This window comes from Ranitomeya imitator, chromosome 4, assembly GCF_032444005.1.
Source record: "Ranitomeya imitator isolate aRanImi1 chromosome 4, aRanImi1.pri, whole genome shotgun sequence".
NCBI lineage: Eukaryota > Metazoa > Chordata > Amphibia > Anura > Dendrobatidae > Ranitomeya > Ranitomeya imitator.
Window position 1 is genome coordinate 983,759 of NC_091285.1, and position 27,221 is coordinate 1,010,979.

At 55.6% G+C, this 27,221-nt stretch overlaps 1 protein-coding gene across 5 annotated transcripts in view; it reads right to left on the reverse strand.

Moving 5' to 3' along the window:
• The window catches only part of EPS8 (EGFR pathway substrate 8, signaling adaptor), a 205,426-nt gene extending 192,935 nt beyond the window's left edge, over positions 1-12,491 (reverse strand). For 4 of the 5 annotated variants that reach the window (XR_011320615.1, XM_069762745.1, XM_069762742.1 and 1 more), the window contains exon 1: positions 12,315-12,437. The gene's annotated coding sequence lies outside the window, so the exon portion shown is untranslated. Of the gene's footprint in view, positions 1-12,314 lie in introns of all 5 variants that reach the window. The other variant, XM_069762743.1, reaches the window with a different exon arrangement.
• Between the last annotated feature and the right edge of the window lie 14,730 nt (positions 12,492-27,221).

Below are 27,221 nucleotides of genomic sequence, written 5' to 3' on the forward strand. Positions count from 1 at the left end.
ATGAAACAGATTTCAGCAAAGGGAGGCCAGACTTACTAAACAGACAGAGGATAGGAAAGGTATCTTTGCGGTCAGCACAAAAAACTACAAAAGACCACGCAGAGTGTGCAAAAAGACCTCCGCACCGACTAACGGTGCGGAGATGCCACTCTGCATCCCAGAGCTTCCAGCTAGCAAGACAAAATCATGATATCCAGCTGGACAAGGAAACAATGAACAAATAATAACTAGCAGGAACTTAGCTTCTGCTGGAATAGACAGGTCACCAGAAAGATCCAAGAGCGAACTGAACCAATGCAGGAACATTGACAGCTGGCATGGAGTAACGATCTGAGTGGAGTTAAATAGAGCAGTCAACCACAGGATAAACCACGTCACCTGTGTAAGGAACCTCAGAAGCAGCAGCTCCACTCACAGCCACCAGAGGGAGTCCATAGACAGAACTCGCTGAAGTACCATTCACGACCACAGGAGGGAGCTCAACAACAGAATTCACAACAGTCCTCACTCCTCCTGTACTAGTCGATACTTGTATTGTTTAAGATTACTGCACTCGTTTTTATTATGTATACCCCTCACATGTAAAGCGCCATGGAATAAATGGCGCTAATAAATAATACCTGGCCCCCCTGTATTCTCTGTGGGTTGACAGATGATGCCCATCCGCTGGTCAGAAGAGGGTATGTAGGAAAGTCAGGTAGGATGGGGTTAAATCCTATCTCTACAGGTCCTGATAAGGGGCACCTGGATAGCCCTGACTAGAAGCAGGCCATGTGTTCCCTGGTCAGTCAGCCAGGGGAGTGGAGCAGAGTGGATGTGTGTTGGAGCTGCAGACAGGCCAGAATCTCTCAGAAGAGTCTGCACAGGCCGTGTGCACCAACTACAAGTATCAGAAGCTGCTATGGCCGAGAGCAGGTGTGTGACCAGACTGGGACTAGCTCAGACTTGTGCGAGTGGCTGGGGTCTGTGCTGTGCAGTCGACGCCTGGACAAGGCCGCGATTTAGGGTTATGCTTTTGTTTTGGTCCCCTACATATGGAAGTAAACGTTATTCCATGGGTCATAAGAAAACTCTGTGGCTTCATGCTCCAAGCAGCCACCCGAGAGAGTACACACGCGACACACGCGCAGCTGAACAGTCTACCGGTGTGGAGAGCATCGCACGAACCAACAGTGTCTGCAGCGTATTCAGCAGGGGGTGAGTCTGACCCGATCTACAGCGGCGCAGACATCACTGAAACACTGTAACAAAGCAGCTCCCTGTACAGAAGAAGGAGTCCACAATGAGAGGAGCCAATCCGCTGTAATAACCTAACAGGGACAAATGGCCGATCAGGACCCCACACGGCACTCGCTACACGGAAGACCCCGCACCACACGGCACTCGCTACACGGGAGACCCCGTACCACACGGCACTCGCTACACAGGAGACCCCGCACCACACGGCACTCGCTACACGGAAGACCCCGCAGCACTCGCTACACGGAAGACCCCGCACCACTCGCTACACGGAAGACCCCGCACCACTCGCTACACGGAAGACCCCGCACCACTCGCTACACGGAAGACCCCGCACCACTCGCTACACGGAAGACCCCGCACCACACGGCACTCGCTACACGGAAGACCCCGCACCACACGGCACTCGCTACACGGAAGACCCCGCACCACACGGCACTCGCTACACGGAAGACCCCGCACCACACGGCACTCGCTACACGGAAGACCCCGCACCACTCGCTACACGGAAGACCCCGCACCACTCGCTACACGGAAGACCCCGCACCACACGGCACTCGCTACACGGAAGACCCCGCACCACACAGGCACTCGCTACACGGAACACCCCGCACCACACAGGCACTCGCTACACGGAAGACCCCGCACCACACGGCACTCGCTACACGGGAGACCCCGCACCACACAGGCACTCGCTACACGGAAGACCCCGCACCACACAGGCACTCGCTACACGGAAGACCCCGCACCACACGGCACTCGCTACACGGGAGACCCCGCACCACACAGGCACTCGCTACACGGAAGACCCCGCACCACACAGGCACTCGCTACACGGAAGACCCCACACCGCACGGCACTCGCTACACGGGAGACCCCGTACCACACGGCACTCGCTACACGGAAGACCCCGCACCACACAGGCACTCGCTACACGGAAGACCCCGCACCACACGGCACTCGCTACACGGGAGACCCCGTACCACACGGCACTCGCTACACAGGAGACCCCGCACCACACGGCACTCGCTACACGGAAGACCCCGCAGCACTCGCTACACGGAAGACCCCGCACCACTCGCTACACGGAAGACCCCGCACCACTCGCTACACGGAAGACCCCGCACCACTCGCTACACGGAAGACCCCGCACCACTCGCTACACGGAAGACCCCGCACCACTCGCTACACGGAAGACCCCGCACCACACGGCACTCGCTACACGGAAGACCCCGCACCACACGGCACTCGCTACACGGAAGACCCCGCACCACACGGCACTCGCTACACGGAAGACCCCGCACCACACGGCACTCGCTACACGGAAGACCCCGCACCACTCGCTACACGGAAGACCCCGCACCACACGGCACTCGCTACACGGAAGACCCCGCACCACTCGCTACACGGAAGACCCCGCACCACACGGCACTCGCTACACGGAAGACCCCGCACCACACAGGCACTCGCTACACGGAACACCCCGCACCACACAGGCACTCGCTACACGGAAGACCCCGCACCACACGGCACTCGCTACACGGGAGACCCCGCACCACACAGGCACTCGCTACACGGAAGACCCCGCACCACACAGGCACTCGCTACACGGAAGACCCCACACCGCACGGCACTCGCTACACGGGAGACCCCGTACCACACGGCACTCGCTACACAGGAGACCCCGCACCACACGGCACTCGCTACACGGGAGACCCCGCACCACACGGCACTCGCTACACGGAAGACCCCGCACCACACAGGCACTCGCTACACGGAAGACCCCGCACCACACAGGCACTCGCTACACGGGAGACCCCACACCGCACGGCACTCGCTACACGGGAGACCCCGCACCGCACGGCACTCGCTACACGGGAGACCCCACACCCGCTACACGGAAGACCCCGCACCACACAGGCACTCGCTACACGGGAGACCCCGCACCACACGGCACTCGCTACACGGAAGACCCCGCACCACACAGGCACTCGCTACACGGAAGACCCCGCACCACACAGGCACTCGCTACACGGGAGACCCCGCACCACACAGGCACTCGCTACAAGGGAGACCCCGCACCATACGGCACTCGCTACACGGACGACCCCGCACCGCACTCGCTACACGGGAGACCCCGCACTCGCTACACGGGAGACCCCGCACCACACAGGCACTCGCTACACGGAAGACCCCGCACCACACGGCACTCGCTACACGGGAGACCCCGCACCACACAGGCACTCGCTACACGGAAGACCCCACACCGCACGGCACTCGCTACACGGGAGACCCCGCACCACACGGCACTCGCTACACGGGAGACCCCGCACCACACGGCACTCGCTACACGGGAGACCCCGCACCACACGGCACTCGCTACACGGGAGACCCCGTACCACACGGCACTCGCTACACGGGAGACCCCGTACCACACGGCACTCGCTACACGGGAGACCCCGTACCACACGGCACTCGCTACACGGGAGACCCCGTACCACACGGCACTCGCTACACGGGAGACCCCGTACCACACGGCACTCGCTACACGGGAGACCCCGTACCACACGGCACTCGCTACACGGGAGACCCCGTACCACACGGCACTCGCTACACGGGAGACCCCGTACCACACGGCACTCGCTACACGGGAGACCCCGTACCACACGGCACTCGCTACACGGGAGACCCCGTACCGCACGGCACTCGCTACACGGAAGACCCCACACCGCACGGCACTCGCTACACGGGAGACCCCGTACCACACGGCACTCGCTACACAGGAGACCCCGCACCACACGGCACTCGCTACACGGGAGACCCCGCACCACACGGCACTCGCTACACGGAAGACCCCGCACCACACAGGCACTCGCTACACGGAAGACCCCGCACCCGCTACACGGAAGACCCCGCACCACACAGGCACTCGCTACACGGGAGACCCCACACCGCACGGCACTCGCTACACGGGAGGCACCGCACGGCACTCGCTACACGGGAGACCCCACACCCGCTACACGGAAGACCCCGCACCACACAGGCACTCGCTACACGGGAGATCCCGCACCACACGGCACTCGCTACACGGAAGACCCCGCACCACACAGGCACTCGCTACACGGAAGACCCCGCACCACACAGGCACTCGCTACACGGGAGACCCCGCACCACACAGGCACTCGCTACACGGGAGACCCCGTACCACACGGCACTCGCTACACGGGAGACCCCGTACCACACGGCACTCGCTACACGGGAGACCCCGTACCACACGGCACTCGCTACACGGGAGACCCCGCACCACACGGCACTCGCTACACGGGAGACCCCGCACCACACGGCACTCGCTACACGGAAGACCCCGCACCACACAGGCACTCGCTACACGGAAGACCCCGCACCACACAGGCACTCGCTACACGGGAGACCCCACACCGCACGGCACTCGCTACACGGGAGGCACCGCACGGCACTCGCTACACGGGAGACCCCACACCCGCTACACGGAAGACCCCGCACCACACAGGCACTCGCTACACGGGAGACCCCGCACCACACAGGCACTCGCTACACGGAAGACCCCGCACCACACGGCACTCGCTACACGGGAGACCCCGTACCACACGGCACTCGCTACACGGGAGACCCCGTACCACCCGGCACTCGCTACACGGGAGACCCCGTACCACCCGGCACTCGCTACACGGGAGACCCCACACCGCACGGCACTCGCTACACGGGAGGCACCGCACGGCACTCGCTACACGGGAGACCCCACACCCGCTACACGGAAGACCCCGCACCACACAGGCACTCGCTACACGGGAGACCCCGCACCACACAGGCACTCGCTACACGGAAGACCCCGCACCACACGGCACTCGCTACACGGGAGACCCCGTACCACACGGCACTCGCTACACGGGAGACCCCGCACCACACAGGCACTCGCTACACGGAAGACCCCGCACCACACAGGCACTCGCTACACGGGAGACCCCACACCGCACGGCACTCGCTACACGGGAGGCACCGCACGGCACTCGCTACACGGGAGACCCCACACCCGCTACACGGAAGACCCCGCACCACACAGGCACTCGCTACACGGGAGACCCCGCACCACACAGGCACTCGCTACACGGAAGACCCCGCACCACACGGCACTCGCTACACGGGAGACCCCGTACCACACGGCACTCGCTACACGGGAGACCCCGTACCACCCGGCACTCGCTACACGGGAGACCCCGTACCACCCGGCACTCGCTACACGGGAGACCCCACACCGCACGGCACTCGCTACACGGGAGGCACCGCACGGCACTCGCTACACGGGAGACCCCACACCCGCTACACGGAAGACCCCGCACCACACAGGCACTCGCTACACGGGAGACCCCGCACCACACAGGCACTCGCTACACGGAAGACCCCGCACCACACGGCACTCGCTACACGGGAGACCCCGTACCACACGGCACTCGCTACACGGGAGACCCCGTACCACCCGGCACTCGCTACACGGGAGACCCCGTACCACCCGGCACTCGCTACACGGGAGACCCCACACCGCACGGCACTCGCTACACGGGAGGCACCGCACGGCACTCGCTACACGGGAGACCCCACACCCGCTACACGGAAGACCCCGCACCACACAGGCACTCGCTACACGGGAGACCCCGCACCACACAGGCACTCGCTACACGGAAGACCCCGCACCACACGGCACTCGCTACACGGGAGACCCCGTACCACACGGCACTCGCTACACGGGAGACCCCGTACCACCCGGCACTCGCTACACGGGAGACCCCGTACCACCCGGCACTCGCTACACGGGAGACCCCGTACCACCCGGCACTCGCTACACGGGAGACCCCGCACTCGCTACACGGGAGACCCCGCACTCGCTACACGGGAGACCCCGCACTCGCTACACGGGAGACCCCGCACTCGCTACACGGGAGACCCCGCACTCGCTACACGGGAGACCCCGCACTCGCTACACGGGAGACCCCGCACTCGCTACACGGGAGACCCCGCACTCGCTACACGGGAGACCCCGCACTCGCTACACGGGAGACCCCGCACTCGCTACACGGGAGACCCCGCACTCGCTACACGGGAGACCCCGCACTCGCTACACGGGAGACCCCGCACTCGCTACACGGGAGACCCCGCACTCGCTACACGGGAGACCCCGCACTCGCTACACGGGAGACCCCGCACTCGCTACACGGGAGACCCCGCACTCGCTACACGGGAGACCCCGCACTCGCTACACGGGAGACCCCGCACTCGCTACACGGGAGACCCCGCACTCGCTACACGGGAGACCCCGCACTCGCTACACGGGAGACCCCGCACTCGCTACACGGGAGACCCCGCACTCGCTACACGGGAGACCCCGCACTCGCTACACGGGAGACCCCGCACTCGCTACACGGGAGACCCCGCACTCGCTACACGGGAGACCCCGCACTCGCTACACGGGAGACCCCGCACTCGCTACACGGGAGACCCCGCACTCGCTACACGGGAGACCCCGCACTCGCTACACGGGAGACCCCGCACTCGCTACACGGGAGACCCCGCACTCGCTACACGGGAGACCCCGCACTCGCTACACGGGAGACCCCGCACTCGCTACACGGGAGACCCCGCACTCGCTACACGGGAGACCCCGCACTCGCTACACGGGAGACCCCGCACTCGCTACACGGGAGACCCCGCACTCGCTACACGGGAGACCCCGCACTCGCTACACGGGAGACCCCGCACTCGCTACACGGGAGACCCCGCACTCGCTACACGGGAGACCCCGCACTCGCTACACGGGAGACCCCGCACTCGCTACACGGGAGACCCCGCACTCGCTACACGGGAGACCCCGCACTCGCTACACGGGAGACCCCGCACTCGCTACACGGGAGACCCCGCACTCGCTACACGGGAGACCCCGCACTCGCTACACGGGAGACCCCGCACTCGCTACACGGGAGACCCCGCACTCGCTACACGGGAGACCCCGCACCGCACGGCACTCGCTACACGGAAGACCCCGAATCGCACGGCACTCGCTACACCAGGGGTGTCAAACTGCATTCCTCGAGGACCTCAGACCATGCGTGTTTTCAAGATTTCCTTAGCATTACACAAGGTGCTGGAATCATTCTCTGCAGGTGATTAACCCCTTAGTGACCGAGCCAAATTTTTGAAATCTGACCAGTGTCACTTTATGTGGTAATAACTCTGCAACGCTTCAACAAATCCCAGTGATTTTGAGATTGTATTTCGTGACACATTATACTTTATGATAATGGTAAATTTAGTTCAACATTTTTTGTGTTTATTTATAAAAAAATATAAAAAATTTGAGAAAAATGTTAAAAAATTAGCAATTTTCTGAATTTGAATGATTATCCCTTTTATCCAGATAGTCATACAACAGCAAACCATTAATAAATAACATTTCCCACATGTCGGCTTTACATCAGCACCATTTGTAAAATGTTATTTTATTTTGTTAGCATTTTAGGAGGTTTAAAAATGTAGCAGCAATTTTTCATTTTTTCAAAGAAATTTACCACATTTATTTTTTTAGGCACTTATCCATGTTTGAAGTGACTTTAGGGGTCCCATATATTGGGAAACCCCCAAACGTGATATCATTTTAAAAACAGCACCCCTGAACATATTGAAAACTGCAGTCAGGTAGTTTATTAACCCTTCAGGTGCTTTACAGGAATTAATGCAAAGTGGCATGACAGAAATGAAAATGTGTATTTTTACCACCTAAATGTTGCTAACTTCTAAACAGATTACTACAGCCGTCAGACTCTAAGGCCGCTATTTGGTCATGAATTGCCATCGCAAACATCAGGACAACAAAATCATGATCTGAGGGCACCAATCGGGATAAAGAAGAAGCCCCCACACACTGTTAACCATTTATAATGATGTAGTCACTATTGACAGCAGCATCTAAGGGGTTAAACAGATTTAAAAAGGTGCAAATACTGATCGTGGCTGATACAGCAAGTTGTCAGCTATAGTGGACAGCCGACAGATGCTGGATTGTCACCTGTATGGGGAGGCTATTCTCTTATATCTCAGGTCAGTTAAAAGACGTATTGGCGGTCATTCAGGGGTTAAATTATCACCTGTGCAATGCAAGGAAATCCTGAAAACATGACCTGTTTACAGCCCTCGAGGAATGCAGTTTGACACCCCTGCGCTACACGGACGACCCCGCACCGCACTCGCTACACGGACGACCCCGCACCGCACTCGCTACACGGACGACCCCGCACTCGCTACACGGACGACACCGCACTCGCTACACGGACGACCCCGCACTCGCTACACGGACGACCCCGCACCGCACTCGCTACACGGACGACCCCGCACCGCACTCGCTACACGGACGACCCCGCACCGCACTCGCTACACGGACGACCCCGCACCGCACTCGCTACACGGACGACCCCGCACCTCACTCGCTACACGGACGACCCCGCACCGCACTCGCTACACGGACGACCCCGCACCGCACTCGCTACACGGACGACCCCGCACCGCACTCGCTACACGGACGACCCCGCACCGCACTCGCTACACGGACGACCCCGCACCGCACTCGCTACACGGACGACCCCGCACCACACTCGCTACACGGACGACCCCGCACCACATTCGCTACACGGACGCCCCCGCACCACATTCGCTACACGGAAGACCCCGCACCACATTCGCTACACGGACGACCCCGCACCACACTCGCTACACGGACGACCCCGCACCACACTCGCTACACGGAAGACCCCGCACCACACTCGCTACACGGAAGACCCCGCACCACACTCGCTACACGGACGACCCCGCACCACACTCGCTACACGGACGACCCCGCACCACATAAGACTCGCTACACGGACGACCCCGCACCACACTCGCTACACGGACGACCCCGCACCACACTCGCTACACGGACGACCCCGCACCACACTCGCTACACGGACGACCCCGCACCACATAAGACTCGCTACACGGACGACCCCGCACCACACTCGCTACACGGACGACCCCGCACCACACTCGCTACACGGACGACCCCGCACCACACTCGCTACACGGACGACCCCGCACCACACTCGCTACACGGACGACCCCGCACCACACTCGCTACACGGACGACCCCGCACCACACTCGCTACACGGACGACCCCGCACCACACTCGCTACACGGAAGACCCCGCACCACACTCGCTACACGGAAGACCCCGCACCACACTCGCTACACGGAAGACCCCGCACCACATAAGACTCGCTACACGGAAGACCCCGCACCACACTCGCTACACGGACGACCCCGCACCACACTCGCTACACGGACGACCCCGCACCACACTCGCTACACGGACGACCCCGCACCACACTCGCTACACGGAAGACCCCGCACCACACTCGCTACACGGACGACCCCGCACCACACTCGCTACACGGACGACCCCGCACCACACTCGCTACACGGAAGACCCCGCACCACACTCGCTACACGGACGACACCGCACCACACTCGCTACACGGACGACCCCGCACCACACTCGCTACACGGACGACCCCGCACCACATTCGCTACACGGACGCCCCCGCACCACATTCGCTACACGGAAGACCCCGCACCACATTCGCTACACGGAAGACCCCGCACCACACTCGCTACACGGAAGACCCCGCACCACATAAGACTCGCTACACGGAAGACCCCGCACCACACTCGCTACACGGACGACCCCGCACCACACTCGCTACACGGACGACCCCGCACCACACTCGCTACACGGACGACCCCGCACCACACTCGCTACACGGACGACCCCGCACCACACTCGCTACACGGACGACCCCGCACCACACTCGCTACACGGACGACCCCGCACCACACTCGCTACACGGACGACCCCGCACCACACTCGCTACACGGACGACCCCGCACCACATAAGACTCGCTACACGGACGACCCCGCACCACACTCGCTACACGGACGACCCCGCACCACACTCGCTACACGGACGACCCCGCACCACACTCGCTACACGGACGACCCCGCACCACACTCGCTACACGGACGACCCCGCACCACACTCGCTACACGGACGACCCCGCACCACACTCGCTACACGGACGACCCCGCACCACACTCGCTACACGGACGACCCCGCACCACACTCGCTACACGGACGACCCCGCACCACACTCGCTACACGGAAGACCCCGCACCACACTCGCTACACGGAAGACCCCGCACCACATAAGACTCGCTACACGGAAGACCCCGCACCACACTCGCTACACGGACGACCCCGCACCACACTCGCTACACGGACGACCCCGCACCACACTCGCTACACGGACGACCCCGCACCACACTCGCTACACGGACGACCCCGCACCACACTCGCTACACGGACGACCCCGCACCACACTCGCTACACGGACGACCCCGCACCACACTCGCTACACGGACGACCCCGCACCACACTCGCTACACGGACGACACCGCACCACACTCGCTACACGGACGACACCGCACTCGCTACACGGACGACCCCGCACCGCACTCGCTACACGGAAGACCCCGCACCACACTCGCTACACGGACGACCCCGCACCACACTCGCTACACGGACGACCCCGCACCACACTCGCTACACGGACGACCCCGCACCACACTCGCTACACGGACGACCCCGCACCACACTCGCTACACGGACGACCCCGCACCACACTCGCTACACGGACGACCCCGCACCACATTCGCTACACGGAAGACCCCGCACCACATTCGCTACACGGAAGACCCCGCACCACACTCGCTACACGGACGACCCCGCACCACACTCGCTACACGGACGACCCCGCACCACATTCGCTACACGGACGACCCCGCACCACACTCGCTACACGGACGACCCCGCACCACATTCGCTACACGGAAGACCCCGCACCACATTCGCTACACGGAAGACCCCGCACCACACTCGCTACACGGAAGACCCCGCACCACATAAGACTCGCTACACGGAAGACCCCGCACCACACTCGCTACACGGACGACCCCGCACCGCACTCGCTACACGGACGACCCCGCACCGCACTCGCTACACGGACGACCCCGCACCGCACTCGCTACACGGAAGACACCGCACTCGCTACACGGACGACCCCGCACCGCACTCGCTACACGGACGACCCCGCACCACACTCGCTACACGGACGACCCCGCACCGCACTCGCTACACGGACGACCCCGCACCGCACTCGCTACACGGACGACCCCGCACCGCACTCGCTACACGGACGACCCCGCACCGCACTCGCTACACGGACGACCCCGCACCGCACTCGCTACACGGACGACCCCGCACAACATAGGACTCGCTACACGGAAGACCCCGCACAACATAGGACTCGCTACACGGAAGACCCCGCACAGGACGCCTCAGGGGACACACCATACCGGAGGAACCAGCTCACCGCATAATCCCACAACAGAAGGAGACGACCACCAAGACCTGAGTCACCCACATTAATGAAAAATGATTCATGTGAACACCCCGTGTGACCCGACGTCAGAACACACACCTGCCGGTAACGGGCGGCCCTGACAGACAGGTGAGGGCGGGTGATAATGGAGCCACCTTGCTGACACCTCTGCACTAACACAGTGCAGGGAGGCGGCATGTTTGTGACTGCTGCAGCCCCCGAGGTCACACAGACCCCCGTGGTCGCACAGACCCCCGTGGTCGCACAGCCGGCCTCCCCCGTGGTCACACAGACCCCCGTGGTCACACAGACCCCCGTGGTCACACAGACCCCCGTGGTCGCACAGACCCCCGTGGTCGCACAGCCCCTACGACGCCGCAGTTGCCCACCACACGACCTGAGTACTGACGGACAAGCCGCAGCCTGACAGGTGCAGGTGTGAACCGAGGAGACGGCGACAGCAAATCACACGAGAGACCCCGGAACATGGCGACCACACCGGCCGCATCATACTCACAGGCCGCCGATCCCGGCACGACGCTGCGACTGCTCCCCGGAGCCGCGATTAATCATTAATACAGAGCAGGAGTCCGGGGGAGGAGAGAGCGGAGGAGAGCAGAATTAACCTGTTACTGGCTGCAGAGCAGGCGATCACTGCACAGGCGGATCTGCTCCACTGCGGAGGGATCACCACAGTCACCGGGAGATCACCACAGTCACCGGGAGATCACCACAGTCACGGGGAGATCACCACAGTCACCGGGAGATCACCACAGTCACCGGGAGATCACCACAGTCACCGGGAGATCACCACAGTCACGGGGAGATCACCACAGTCACCGGGAGATCACCACAGTCACCGGGAGATCACCACAGTCACGGGGAGATCACCACAGTCACCGGGAGATCACCACAGTCACCAGGAGATCACCACAGTCACGGGGAGATCACCACAGTCACGGGGAGATCACCACAGTCACGGGGAGATCACCACAGTCACCGGGAGATCACCACAGTCACGGGGAGATCACCACAGTCACGGGGAGATCACCACAGTCACGGGGAGATCACCACAGTCACCGGGAGATCACCACAGTCACGGGGAGATCACCACAGTCACGGGGAGATCACCACAGTCACCGGGAGATCACCACAGTCACGGGGAGATCACCACAGTCACGGGGAGATCACCACAGTCACGGGGAGATCACCACAGTCACGGGGAGATCACCACAGTCACCGGGAGATCACCACAGTCACGGGGAGATCACCACAGTCACGGGGAGATCACCACAGTCACGGGGAGATCACCACAGTCACCGGGAGATCACCACAGTCACGGGGAGATCACCACAGTCACGGGGAGATCACCACAGTCACGGGGAGATCACCACAGTCACGGGGAGATCACCACAGTCACCGGGAGATCACCACAGTCACCGGGAGATCACCACAGTCACCGGGAGATCACCACAGTCACGGGGAGATCACCACAGTCACGGGGAGATCACCACAGTCACGCGGAGATCACCACAGTCACGGGGAGATCACCACAGTCACCGGGAGATCACCACAGTCACGCGGAGATCACCACAGTCACGGGGAGATCACCACAGTCACGGGGAGATCACCACAGTCACCGGGAGATCACCACAGTTACCGGGAGATCACCACAGTCAGCGGGAGATCACCACAGAGAGATCACCACAGTCACATGAAGATCACCACAGTCACAGGGAGATCACCACAGTCACGGGGAGATCACCACAGTCACGGGGAGATCACCACAGACAGAGCCTGATCAGCACAGTCACAGGGAGATCACCACAGACAGAGCCTGATCACCAGAGTCACAGAGAGATCACCACAGTCACGGGGAGATCACCACAGTCACAGGGAGATCACCACAGACAGAGCCTGATCACCACAGTCACAGGGAGATCACCACAGTCACAGGGAGACCGCCACAGTCACAGGGAGACCGCCACAGTCACTGGAAGATCACCACAGTCACAGAGAGATCACCACAGTCACAACCTGATCACCACAGTCACAGTGAGATCACCACAGTCACAGGGAGATCACCACAGACAGAGCCTGATCACCACAGTCACAGGGAGATCACCACAGTCACAGGGAGACCGCCACAGTCACTGGAAGATCACCACAGTCACAGAGAGATCACCACAGTCACAACCTGATCACCACAGTCACAGTGAGATCACCACAGTCACAGGGAGATCACCACAGTCACGGGGAGATCACCACAGTTACGGGGAGATCACCACAGTCACAAGGAGATCACCACAGTCACAGGGAGATCACCACAGTCACTGGAAGATCACCACAGTCACAGATCACCACAGTCACAACCTGATCACCAGTCACAGAGAGATCACCACAGTCACGGGGAGATCACCACAGTCACAGGGAGATCACCACAGTCACAAGGAGATCACCACAGTCACAGGGAGATCACCACAGTCACTGGAAGATCGCCACAGTCTCTGGAAGATCACCACAGTCACAGAAAGATCACCACAGTCACAGAGAGATCACCACAGCCACGGGGAGATCACCACAGTCACGGGGAGATCACCACAGTCACAGAGAGATGAGCACAGTCCCAGAGAGATCACCACAGTCACGGAAAGATCACCATAGACAGAGCCTGATCACCACAGTCACAGGGAGATCACCACAGTCACAGGGAGATCCCCACAGTCACAGGGCGATCACCACAGTCAATGGAAGATCACCACAGTCACAGAGAGATCACCATAGTCACAACCTGATCACCACAGTCACGGGGAGATCACCACAGTCATGGGGAGATCACCACAGTCACGGGGAGATCACCACAGTCACAGGGAGATCACCACAGTCACAGGAAGATAGAGTCTCAATTACCTTCCAAAAGGCTGATAATTGGATTAGCTCACTTACTATCTGCAGCCTGACTGTATCTATGCCTCTTGATGACCCGCTGTAGTGCCTTAATCCCCGAGGCGCCTTTGTCAGGTCTGGGAGGCCTTAAAACCACCCCAACCTGTCTGACTACCTCTGGACATAAGGAGGGGGCTGGGGAGGACAGGAGCTTGGAAGTCAGATCCTGTGTGGTGAGGATGGTGTGAACACAGCACGTCAGAGAGAAAGGGAAGCATATGGACCATTTTTATCCTCTGCTGGATTATTGGACTCTCATCTCCTTGGACATTTTATCCTGTTACTGAACCGCATTTGTCACGATATTGTATGAAATGTAATATGATTTCGTAGCTTTGCTGTGGGCTAAACCCACTCTTCTCTCTTTGCTTCTATGTGTGAGTGAAGCTTTTCTTCTCAATGCTCTGCCCTGCCCCCAAACCAGAAAGGTTTATTGCGCTTTTGGCGGCACAAATCTCCCACCAGCTGAAACTGGTCTGATCTCTCTTTTAAAACATGAGGCTCTTTGTCCTAATCTTGTAAGATTCTGGGCCACCGATTTGGGCTAGGAAAATAATAAGTACATATTGCTAAAGTCCATCGGCGGATCTATCAGCCACTGTAAGCGCTAACCTCTAATTCCAACAGGTAAAAAAGTACGGATTTCTCTGGAACTGTGTGTCCCAACTAGCCCAAATTTAGTATCTATAGAGAGCAAATCTTAATACAAAATGGATGAGGGGTGTGTTATGATTCTGTCAGATTCTCCAGCGAAGATATGACAATCATAAGAATGGTTGGAGAAAACTGTACAGCTGAGGAAGGAGGAGGGCGATCTTAACTCCACCCCTTTAGTGATGTCACGAGGCTGGAGTTTAAAAGTCTTTACACTTAACCCAGCCTGGAAGTCAGCAGAGTTTTTACTTAAAGGGACACTGTCACCTGAATTTGGAGGGAACAATCTTCAGCCATGGAGGCGGGGTTTTTGGGTTTTTGATTCACCCTTTCCTTACCCGCTGGCGGCATGCTGGCTGCAATATTGGATTGAAGTTCATTCTCTGTCCTCCGTAGTACACGCCTGCACAAGGCAATCTTGCCTTGTGCAGGCGTGTACTATGGAGGACAGAGAATGAACTTCAATCCAATATTGCAGCCAGCATGCCGCCAGCGGGTAAGGAAAGGGTGAATCAAACACCCAAAAACCCCGCCTCCATGGCTGAAGATTGTTCCCTCCAAATTCAGGTGACAGTATCCCTTTAAGGAGCTGTTTCTATCCAGACCTCCTGATGAACTGGGACATTTGGGGCTCCCTCTACCAGCATGGTTTTGCCTGACATGAACTGAGAACATGTGAGTTTTACCTTTCTTATTTAATCCCTGTTATTTTTATAATTACCATTGTACATATTTCAATTGTCTCATATTGTAACATCTTTATATGCCTTTTTATAAACACTGCCTTCATTCGGAGTAAAATATATAAATTACTAGTTTTCGATCTTCCTGCTCTAAAACGTACCCTAAGTCTTCTGAAGGGAAATACGCTACTGTTCTGGGTTAGCTTCGGACCCGTTTAATCGAAGCTGGTGGCAGCATACCTTGTACGGTGTCTTTGGGAGTCGTTGTAGCGACGGCGTCGTTGATAATTATTGTTCCTGCCTGAGTGAGTGGGAGTAGTTATATCGCCTCGCTGCAGCATGCTCAATAGCCGATACATCGCAGGCAGCCTTTCTGGCGACTAATTACCCTAGGTGCAGTACCTAGTCTGACCTGAAGGTGAGGGGGGCCCCAGAGAGCAAGTTTTCAAGCGGAACTGTAAAGCGGGATATACATAAATCCCTGCAGTTCGTGGTATACTGAAGAGCAGTGGGATACCTAAAATAAGCCCCTGCTGTAAGCTAAGAGGTCAATAGCCTTGTGTGTGCTTTTTCATCACATTGACGCAGTGGAGGGATAACTAAGATAAGCCCCCCTGCACATATGATAGCCGTCTGTTGGCCTAAAGTCACCCCGATCCGTGACGTAGGGGTGACGTTCACGGTGTGAATCGTGACATATTGGTGGCAAGGCGGTGGGATCTTAGAGCATTAGTGATTTGGTTTGAGCAATCATTCCTCTCAATAAAAACTTGCAAAGTTCTTGCGAGGACTCTGCGCAAATAAGTTTGGAGAACGAACTCAGTCTTTATTAGTCCTAAGACAATTGTGTGTACTGGTAATTATCCCTTCCCTTTCTCTTCGTTTTTCTATCCTATCTTTCATTTGGCAACCATGGCTGTGAAAGGAGAAGCCTGGTATGCCCAGCAGAAGAAGGACACTCTTGTTGGGGTATGCACGTACCATGGCCTGAACTCCCATGGCAAGTCCAAGGCTCAAATGGTCGCTGAACTGGTGCAATTTGAAGCAGACCAAGCCAGGCCACAGAGCTCAGTGGCCGCAGAAGCCAGCACAAGCGAACATGGTGCTGCAGCAGAGGTCCAAATATTGAATGTCGGCCCTATTAGCAATCAGGGCGAATTGGACCCCACCTGCTGGCGGCCTTGGAAGAACTTCCCACTGACGACCATGATGGACGTCTGCAGCTGAATCAGCAATACCGGCAGGAGGCCCAAGCCGAGCGGGAGGCTGAGAGAGCCGAGCGCCAAGCCCAGCGAGAACATGAACGGGAGTTGCTCCGGCAGGGAGGGATGCCGTCCACCGCCCAGAGCCATGAGCCCAACAGCGCTCAGGTACCGAAGCCCTGGACCGATCACTTTCCTGTCATGGAAAAAGACCGGGACATGGACACTTTTCTGCGGGCCTTTGAGGGAGCCTGCAGACAGTACCAGCTGCCTACAGACGAATGGGCACGATACCTGACACCAGGGCTGAGAGGCAAAGGTCTGGAGGCATTTGCTGCCCTCCCTCAAGAACAAGATGGTGACTGAGGCCATCAAGCAGGTCCTCATAGCCAAGTGCCAGCTTACACCTGAGGTGTACCGTAGAAAGTTCCGGAACCTCCAACGTGGCCCACACGACAGTTACAGTGATGTGGTGCATGGACTGGGGACCCACTTTGACCAGTGGACCCAAGGACTGTCAGTGACCACCTTTGCACAGCTGCGAGACCTGATGATCAAAGACCAGTTCTTACATCTTTGCCCAGCTGAGGTGCGACAGTTCGTGATGGACAGAGAACCCAAAGACGTGACGAAAGCAGCGCAGATTGCCGATGCCTATGAGGCCAACCGTAGATCCGAAGTGCAGAAGCCAGTTACCACCAGCTGGAGAGGGGGTAAGCCTGCAACCAATGCCAATACCCCTGCCAGCCAACACACCAGAATGTCCTGTCCCCGTGGCCAACAGCATCAGACCTACCACCGAACCTCGCCAGTGTTTCTTCTGCAAGCGGACTGGCCATATCAGTCCCTACTGCCCAGACAAGAAGAAAAACCCCCCAGCCAAGGCCACAGGGCCTAACGCAGCAGTTCTTTTGGTGGGTGGGGTGGCTGGGAGGGTGTGTGACAACGTACAGCACGTCAATGTGGGAGGCCATGTTGCTAAAGGGCTCAAGGACACCGGGGCTGAACAAACCCTCATCCGACCCAAACTGGTGGCCCCTGAAGAAATCATTCCGGGGAAACCCTAACTGTCACTGGGATTGGGGGCATCAGCTGTCCCTTACCGATGGCCCGGGTTTATATTGATTGGGGTGCTGAAAGCGGGGTGAAGGAAGTGGGGCTGTCTGATAATTTGCCCACTGATGATTTGTTGGGGATTGATTTGGGGAGGATGGTTGCATACTACGTCCCTGACACCCCTCCCCAATCTGCTAATAAGGGTAACGTTAGCCCTGATGAGGATGATGATGATGGGAAATCGCATGTGTTACCTGACCATGCTTTATCTTGTAATGATGCATCTGATAACCATTTTTTCTCTAGGATTGATGGTGAAAATGTTGTACCTGTGCCAACTGAACCTGATAACCATTTTTCTGCAAAGGTTAATGTGTCCATAGGTACAGGCGTGCTCAGCCACGTCGCTCTGCAGAGTGAGATGGCTGAGGAACCCCTAGCAGGGGCAAGTGTCGGTGCTACAGGTAATGGGGAGATGCATGGGAACCGTGAGGAAGGTGATGCCATGAATGTGACCAGTACCACAGAGGAAGGTAACTGGCCCATAATCAGCACTGCCCCTGGAGTGTTGGGGGTGGATGGGGAGGTAGAGCCCATAGCAGCGTCGGCTGATGGGTCTGCAGAAATCCTACGTAGCTGCTGTCACCCGCAGTCAGAGTGCCTGGAACGCAGATAACTGTCTGCCTTCCGGACCCTCCTCAGTCATCATTGTGACAGAACCAGACCAGGTCCCAAAGGGTTCCTGTGGGGAAGGGACCCTGACGTCACTTCTTGCTTCCCCTGTCATGATCCCAATGGCAGGGGATCACAAAAGGACAAGCACAAAAACAAAACAAGCTCTAGGGTGATGGAACCTGAGCTGACCGCGATCCTGAACCTAAACACAAAACTAGCAGTAGCCGGGGAACGTGCCTACGATGATTCCTAGACGTCTCGCGCCAGCCGAAGGATTAACTTCCCCTATAAGAAGAAACACAGACCTCACTTGCCTCCAGAGAAACACCCCACAGAAATAGCAGCCCCCCACATGTAATAATGGTGAAATGAGAGGAAAGCACATACGTAGTTATGAAAATAGAATCAGCAAAAATGAGGCCCGCTAAAGCTAGATAGCAGAGGATACAAAAGTGAACTGCGCGGTCAGCGAAAAACCCTTCAAAAAACCATCCTGAAATTACTTGAACTCATGTGCCAACTCATGGAACATGAGGAGTAATTTCAGCCCACTAGAGCAACCAGCAGCAAGGAATCACATCTCTGCAAGCTGGACTAAGACAAAAATTAAGCAAAACGTGGAACAGGAAAATCAAAACTTAGCTTGTCCTGAAGATAACAGACGCAGGGAGCAGAAGTAAAAAGACACGCTGATTACATTGATAGCCGGCGAGAAAATGACAAAAAAGCCAGGTTAAATAGGAAACTCCCATAACCTGATGGAACAGGTGGACACCAGAGACCGCAGAGAACACAAGTCACCCAGTACCATCAGTAACCACCAGAGGGAGCCCAAAAACAGAACCCACAACAGTACCCCCCCCTTGAGGAGGGGTCACCGAACCCTCACGAGAACCACCAGGGCGACCAGGATGAGCCCTATGAAAAGCACGGACCAAATCGGCAGCATGAACATCAGAGGCAATCACCCAAGAATTATCCTCCTGACCATAACCCTTCCACTTGACCAAATACTGGAGTTTCCGTCTGGAAACACGAGAATCCAAGATCTTCTCCACAACATACTCCAATTCACCCTCCACCAGCACCGGAGCAGGAGGCTCAAGCGAAGGAACGACAGGTACCTCATACTTCCGCAACAACGACCGATGGAACACATTATGAATAGCAAACGATGCCGGGAAATCCAAACGAAACGACACAGGGTTAAGAATTTCCAAGATCCTATAGGGACCGATGAACCGAGGCTGAACTTAGGAGAAGAGACCTTCATAGGAACAAAACGAGAAGACAACCACACCAAGTCCCCAACACGAAGTCGAGGACCCACGCGGCGACGGCGATTAGCAAACTGCTGAGCCCTCTCCTGGGACAACTTCAAATTGTCCACCACATGACTCCAAATCCGATGCAACCTATCCACCACCATGTCCACTCCAGGACAATCAGAAGGCTCCACCTGACCAGAGGAAAAACGAGGATGAAACCCCGAATTACAAAAGAAAGGAGACACCAAGGTAGCAGAACTAGCCCGATTATTAAGGGCAAACTCGGCAAGCGGCAAAAAGGAAACCCAGTCATCTTGATCAGCAGAAACAAAACACCTTAAATAAGTTTCTAAAGTCTGATTAGTTCGTTCCGTCTGGCCATTCGTCTGAGGATGGAATGCAGACGAAAAGGACAAATCAATGCCCATCTTAGCACAGAACGTCCGCCAAAATCTAGACACAAACTGGGATCCCCTGTCAGAAACGATGTTCTCCGGAATGCCATGCAGACGGACCACGTTTTGAAAAAACAGAGGGACCAACTCAGAGGAGGAAGGTAACTTAGGCAAGGGTACCAGATGAACCATCTTAGAAAAACGGTCACACACAACCCATATGACTGACGGACATTTTTTGAGAGACAGGGAGATCCGAAATAAAGTCCATGGAAATGTGCGTCCAAGGCCTCTTCGGGATAGGCAAAGGTAACAACAATCCACTGGCCCGAGAACAGCAAGGCTTAGCCCGAGCGCAAACTCCACAAGACTGCACGAAAGAACGCACATCCCTCGACAAGGAAGGCCACCAAAAAGACCTGGCCACCAAGTCTCTAGTACCAAATATTCCAGGATGACCTGCCAACACAGAAGAATGGACCTCGGAGATGACTCTACTGGTCCAATTATCCGGAACAAACAGTCTTTCCGGCGGACAACGATCAGGTTTATCCGCCTGAAACTCCTGCAAAGCACGTCGCAAGTCTGGGGAGACAGCCGACAAAATCACCCCATCCCTAAGGATACCAGTGGGCTCAGAATTTCCAGGGGAGTCAGGCACAAAACTCCTAGAAAGAGCATCCGCCTTCACATTCTTTGAACCTGGCAGGTATGAAACCACAAAATTGAAACGGGAGAAAAACAGTGACCAACGAGCCTGTCTAGGATTCAGACGCTTGGCAGACTCAAGGTACATCAGATATTTGTGATCAGTCAAGACCACCACACGATGTCTAGCACCCTCAAGCCAATGACGCCACTCCTCAAATGCCCACTTCATGGCCAAAAGCTCCCGATTACCAACATCATAATTCCGTTCAGCGGGCGAAAATTTTCTAGAAAAGAACGCACATGGCTTCATCACTGAGCCATCGGAGCTTCTCTGTGACAAAACCGCCCCCGCTCCGTTTTCGGAAGCATCGACCTCAACCTGAAAAGGAAGCGACGTATCTGGCTGACGCAACACAGGAGCAGAAGAAAACCGGCGCTTAAGTTCCTGAAAGGCCTCCACAGCCGCAGGAGACCAATCAGTAACATCAGCACCCTTTTTAGTCAAATCCGTCAAAGGCTTAACAACACTAGAAAAATTAGTTATGAAGCGACGATAAAAATTAGCAAAGCCCAAGAACTTCTGTAGACTCTTAAGAGATGTAGGCTGCGTCCAGTCACAAATAGCCTGAACCTTGACGGGATCCATCTCAATAGTAGAAGGGGAAAAAATATACCCCAAAAAAGAAATCTTCTGGACTCCAAAGAGACATTTAGAACCCTTTACAAACAAAGAATTGGCCCGCAGGACCTGAAACACCTTCCTGACCTGCTGAACATGAGACTCCCAGTCATCAGAAAAAACCAAAACATCATCCAAATACACGATAATAAATTTATCCAGATATTCACGGAAAATATCGTGCATAAAAGACTGGAAGACAGAAGGAGCATTAGAAAGTCCAAAAGGCATCACCAAATACTCAAAATGGCCCTCAGGCGTATTAAATGCGGTTTTCCACTCATCACCCTGCCTTATCCGCACAAGATTATACGCACCCCGAAGATCAATCTTAGTGAACCATTTAGCCCCCTTAATGCGAGCGAACAAATCAGTCAACAATGGCAAAGGATACTGATATTTGACTGTAATCTTATTCAAAAGACGATAATCTATGCAAGGCCTCAAGGAACCATTTTTTTTGGCCACAAAAAAAAAAACCTGCTCCCAAAGGGGACGAAGATGGACGGATATGTCCCTTTTCCAAGGACTCCTTAACATAATTCCGCATAGCAGTATGCTCTGGCACTGACAGATTGAACAAACGACCTTTAGGGAATTTACTGCCAGAAATCAAATCTATAGCACAATCGCAATCCCTGTGAGGAGGAAGCCAACTGAGCTTAGGCTCCTCAAAAACCTCCCGATAATCAGACAAAAATACCGGAACCTCAGAAGGAATAGATGAAGCGATAGAAATCGGAGATGCATCATCATGAACCCCCTGACATCCCCAGCTTAACACAGACATTGTTTTCCAGTCCAGGACTGGGTTATGAGTTTGTAACCATGGCAGACCAAGCACTAAGACATCATGTAAATTATACAGTACCAGGAAGCGAATCACCTCCTGATGAACGGGAGTCATACGCATGGTCACTTGTGTCCAGTACTGAGGTTTATTCATAGCCAAAGGTGTAGAGTCAATTCCTTTCAAAGGAATAGGAACTTCCAGAGGCTCCAGACTAAACCCACAGCGATTGGCAAATGACCAATCCATAAGACTCATGGCAGCGCCTGAATCCACATAGGCATCGACGGAAATGGATGATAATGAACAAATCAGCGTCACAGACAGAATGAACTTAGACTGTAAAGTACCAATGGCAACAGACTTATCAACCTTTTTTGTGCGTTTAGAGCATGCTGATATAACATGAGCTGAATCACCACAATAAAAACACAATCCATTTTTCCGCCTATAATTTTGCCGTTCACTTCTGGACTGAATTCTATCACATTGCATTATCTCAGGTGCCTGTTCAGAAGACACCGCCAAATGGTGCACAGGTTTGCGCTCCCGTAAACGCCGATCAATCTGAATAGCCATAGTCATGGACTCATTCAGACCTGTAGGCGCCGGGAACCCCACCATAACATCTTTAATGGCCTCAGAAAGGCCATCTCTGAATTTTGCAGCCAGAGCGCACTCATTCCACTGAGTAAGCACCGACCACTTCCGAAATTTCTGACAATATATTTCTGCTTCATCTTGCCCCTGAGAGAGAGCCAATAAAGCTTTTTCAGCCTGAATCTCTAGGTTAGGTTCCTCATAGAGCAAACCCAATGCCAGAAAAAACGCATCCACATTGAGCAACGCAGGATCCCCTGGTGCCAATGCAAATGCCCAATTCTGAGGGTCACCCCGCAGGAAAGATATAACAATCTTGACCTGCTGAGCAGGGTCTCCAGAGGAGCGAGATTTCAAGGAAAGAAACAACTTGCAATTGTTCCTAAAATTCAGAAAACTAGATCTATCTCCAGAAAAAAACTCTGGGACAGGAATTCTAGGTTCAGACATAGGCGTATGTACAACAAAATCTTGTATATTTTGAACCTTAGCAGCAAGATTATTCAGGCTGGAAGCCAAACTCTGGACGTCCATGATAAACAGCTGAGGTCAGAGCCATTCAAGGATTAAGAGGAGGAAAGAAGCAGTCAAGCTGCAATTAAGGCTAGGCAGCAAACACTGAGGAGGAGAAAAAAAAAAAAAAAAACTTCCTCAGACTACTTTTCCTCCTACTTCAGCCAAAACGATGACCAATTTTTTCTTGGCCGGCTATACTGTCATGATCCCAATGGCAGGGGATCACAAAAGGACAAGCACAAAAACAAAACAAGCTCTAGGGTGATGGAACCTGAGCTGACCGCGATCCTGAACCTAAACACACAACTAGCAGTAGCCGGGGAACGTGCCTACGATGATTCCTAGACGTCTCACGCCAGCCGAAGGATTAACTTCCCCTATAAGAAGAAACACAGACCTCACTTGCCTCCAGAGAAACACCCCACAGAAATAGCAGCCCCCCACATGTAATAACGGTGAAATGAGAGGAAAGCACATACGTAGTTATGAAAATAGAATCAGCAAAAATGAGGCCCGCTAAAGCTAGATAGCAGAGGATACAAAAGTGAACTGCGCGGTCAGCGAAAAACCCTTCAAAAAACCATCCTGAAATTACTTGAACTCATGTGCCAACTCATGGAACATGAGGAGTAATTTCAGCCCACTAGAGCAACCAGCAGCAAGGAATCACATCTCTGCAAGCTGGACTAAGACAAAAATTAAGCAAAACGTGGAACAGGAAAATCAAAACTTAGCTTGTCCTGAAGATAACAGACGCAGGGAGCAGAGGTAAAAAGACACGCTGATTACATTGATAGCCGGCGAGGAAATGACAAAAAAGCCAGGTTAAATAGGAAACTCCCATAACCTGATGGAACAGGTGGACACCAGAGACCGCAGAGAACACAAGTCACCCAGTACCATCAGTAACCACCAGAGGGAGCCCAAAAACAGAACCCACAACATTCCCCTGGCCAGGAGTTTCAGGCCGCTCTGCGCACAGATGCGAGCCTAGAGAGTTTGAGACAACTCGCCGAGACATCCACCTCCGTGACTGAGAAGGAGAGGATGTTCTGGGAACGAGGGAGGTTGTACCGGGAGACAGTACCCGGAGAATCACAAAAGGTGTGGTTGAGGGAAAGACAGCTGGTCGTCCCGCAGCAATTCCGGGGTGAGTTGTTACGGATTGCCAATGAGATCCCGCTAGCTGGACACTTGGGGATCAGCAAAACTAAGGCCCGGCTGTCTCAACACTTCTATTGGCCTAAGATTGGGACAGATGTGTCAAACTACTGCCGCTCCTGTGTCACCTGTCAAAGAGTGGGGAAGGCGGGGCCTGCTCTTAAGGCTCCCCTGATCCTTTTGCCAGTGATAGAGGAGCCTTTCCAGAGGATCGCGGTGGACATTGTGGGCCCACTGGCCATCCCCAGCAGCTCTGGAAAGCAATACATCCTTACTGTGGTAGACTATGCTACCCGGTACCCAGAGGCAGTAGCTCTGTCGTCAACTAGGGCAGATAAGGTGGCGGATGCCCTGTTGGCTATCTTTTCACGTGTAGGATTTCCCAGGGAGATGCTTACTGTTGAAGGGACCCAATTCATGTCTCACCTAAAGGAGGCTCTCTGTAAGAGAATGCAGGTGAAGCACCAGGTATCGAGTGCATGTCACCCACAGACCAATGGCTTGTGTGAACGATTCAATGGTACCCTTAAACAGATGCTACGCATGCTGTTTGAGACCCAAGGGCGCGACTGGGAGAGGTACCTCCCACACCTGCTATTCGCTTACCGAGAGGTTCCGCAGGCCTTCGATGGTGTTCTTCCCCTTCGAGCTCCTGTATGGCAGGCGAGTCCGGGGACCCCTTGGGTTGGTAAGGGAATCCTGGGAAGAGGAGCCAAACCCTTCTGAAGTGTCCATAGTGGAGTATGTCATGCGCTTTTGTGACAAGATGCAGACCTTGACACAGTTGATTCATAACAACATGACGCAGGCTCAGGCTGACCAGAAGCACTGGTATGACCAGAACGCCCGGGAGCGGACCTACCACGTGGGTCAAAACGTGTGGGTGCTGGTCCACGTGCCAACGGATAAGCTTCAGTCAGCCTGGGAGGGCCCGTACATCGTCCACCAACAGCTCAACCCGATCACCTACGTGGTCACACTTGACCACGCTCGGGGTAGGCGAAAGGCCTTTCACGTCAACATGATGAAGGCTCATCACGAACGTGAACCTTTCATCCTACCGGTCTGCAGTTTGCCCAAAGAGGGGAGGAAGACACACTCCTGGACATGCTGGCCCAAGCCAAGGACGGTGGGTCCATCGAGGATGTGGAGGTAAGCGCCTCACTAACCGAACCCCAGGGGTCACAGTTGCGGACCAAGCTGGAACCCTTCCGGGCCGTGTTCTCCAACCGACTTGGAAGGACTGAGTTAGTGGTCCACGAGGTGGACACCGGGAATCACGCCCCACTACGGCGAACACCTTATCGAATCTCTGACCAGGTGCAGCAGGTTATGCGAAGAAAATTAGAAAATCCAGCTCCAGGAAAGAAAAATAGTCCGTATATAAAATCCAAAATAGCTTTATTGAAGTAACAAGATTAAAAATGTGGACTCCAATAACAAGTGGCTGATAATGGAATCACTTATCAGCTCTCACTGAGAGCATTTTTAATCTTGTTACTTCAATAAAGCTATTTTAGATTTTATATACGAACTATTTCTCTTTCCTGGAGCTGGATTTTCTAGTTTTTCTCGTATCCATGAGGTTGCTGGCTGGACGTTTTATCCCTGCTCAGATTTTTCCATTACATTTGGACTCCTGTTGGGTGAGCTGAATACTTTTTCCTTTTTTTGTCGCAGCAGGTTATGCGCCAGGAGATCAATGAGATGTTACAGCTGGGGGTGATTCTAGTACGTGGGCCTCACCTGTAGTTCTTGTGCCAAAGAAGGATTGGGCCACCCGGTTCTGCATGGACTACAGGGGGCTCAACGCCATCACAGCCTCTGATGCGCACCCAATGCCGCGCATCGAGGAGCTGCTGGAGAGGTTAGCTGGCGCAGATTACCTAACAATAATGGATCTGAGTCGAGGATAGTGGCAGATTCCACCGAGCCCCGAGGCGCAGGAGAAGTCCGCCAATCACTCCCTTTGGACTGTATGAGTCCACGGTCATGCCCTTCAGCATGAAGAATGTCCCTGCCACTTTCCAGCGGATGGTCAACCTCCTGCTTCAGGGACTGGAGAAGTACGCAGTGGCGTACTTGGATGACATTGCCATCTTCAGTTCCTCCTGGAAGGAACACCTGCAGCATCTGGAGGAGGTGCTC